Source organism: Apis dorsata, unplaced genomic scaffold (assembly GCF_000469605.1).
Source record: "Apis dorsata unplaced genomic scaffold, Apis dorsata 1.3 scaffold_997, whole genome shotgun sequence".
NCBI classification, from domain to species: Eukaryota; Metazoa; Arthropoda; class Insecta; order Hymenoptera; family Apidae; genus Apis; species Apis dorsata.
The window spans coordinates 38,176-39,928 of record NW_006264098.1 but is presented as its reverse complement, the minus strand read 5'-3'; the positions used below and the strand labels follow the sequence as shown (position 1 = coordinate 39,928).

Here is a 1,753-nt window from a genome sequence, read left to right as displayed (position 1 = left end):
AGAAATAATATAGATCTAAATAAATATTAATATATAATATAATTTTAATATAATTTTAGATTATAAGCAAATAATTTATATTTTAATCATAATAATCAGTTTTTTTCTATTATTTATAATAGATTATATAATTTATAATAGATTATATAATTATATATAATAGATTATATAAATTTATAACAAAATATATTTAAAAAAAATTATTTTTTATTGCAATTTGAACAATATTTCAGATTTAAATCACAATTTCTATTTATTTTTTTAATAATTTTCAATAATAATTTTTAATAATTTTCAATAATTGATATTATTAGAGTTTATATTTAAAAATTATATAAAATATATAATTGTTTAATGAAATTTTATAATAGAATTATAATAGAATATCCATTATGAATAGAATCCATTATGAATATTAATTTGGAAACCAAAAAAAAATTATTTACATAAGAAAATTTTTAAATAATCATATAGAAAAATAAACATATAATTTAATACTTACAAAATGAACAAAAATTTATTTACTGCAAAAAAAAATAATATTCAGTATTTTTTTTTTAAGAAAATTAAAAAAAAAAATTAGATTTAGATCCTACATTTTTCTAGAAAAATCAAATTATATGATCGTTTCATTAATAATTCTTTTTGCTATTAATTCCATAATATTATATTGTTTTTGAATCTCAAAATGTTCTATTTTTAAAAAATAAATTTTGTTTTATGAATGTTTCAAAATGATATGCATCTTTGTTTGTGATTGTATATCATTTGTTATATTAATTTGATAATAAATTTTATATATAAAAAAAACACTTTGTTTGTTTATATATACAATAAAAAAATAATATATAATATTCATATAAAAGAATATTCATATTAAATATTCACATACTAGGTGTTTATATAATAAAAATTCTACTAAATTTTATACAATTTCAAATTTTTATAAAAATGATTAAAAAAAATTCTATTCCATTTCATATTAAATATGATCAATAATTGATTTTAATATTTTTTTTGTATATAATATGAACTACTATAATATAAACTTTTGTATGTAAACTATTTTATTTTATTTATAAATCTTTAAATTTTTCACAAATGCATAAATATTTGTAATAATATTTTTATTAATAATAATCTTTAATTCTCTTTATTTTTTGAATTATTTTCTTATTAAATGATTAATATCAAAGATTTAATCTCTTCGTGTAATTTAAATTTATTTTCAAAATATATAGATAAATATTTTAATTTATAAATCCATTAATAAATTTTAAGTATTCCATTAAATTTTAAAGTTTCACTAAAATACTCAGTACCATTAACATAAATATTTATATGTTTAAATAAATAAATATAAATTTTAAAATGATTAATATATTTCTTTAAATTCTAGCTCTTTTATCTAAACAAATATTAACTTAATTTATTAAATTAACATTAATTGATATTCCAAATCATTTATAATATTATTTTCAATAATAATTTAATTATTATTTAAATTTTAATAAGTTTGAGATATTTTTATTTGTTAATTATATTAAAAAATTTTTATTCTTCAATTATATATAATTATGATTTATTTTATTATTGATTACATTTCAAATATCATTCTATTTTTATTGAATTATATGAAATTCAATTTTATTGAATTTATATGAAAATTAAAATTTAATCATTGTTATCAATCAGAAAAAAAAATGTTCAATACTTAATTGTAAAATATCATTTTATGATATATCTTTAATTT

At 12.0% G+C, this 1,753-nt stretch overlaps 1 protein-coding gene across 1 annotated transcript in view; it reads right to left on the bottom strand.

Moving 5' to 3' along the window:
- The window catches only part of LOC102677276 (protein MEMO1), a 7,314-nt gene that overhangs the window by 4,352 nt on the left and 1,209 nt on the right, over positions 1-1,753 (bottom strand). The window lies entirely within an intron of this gene.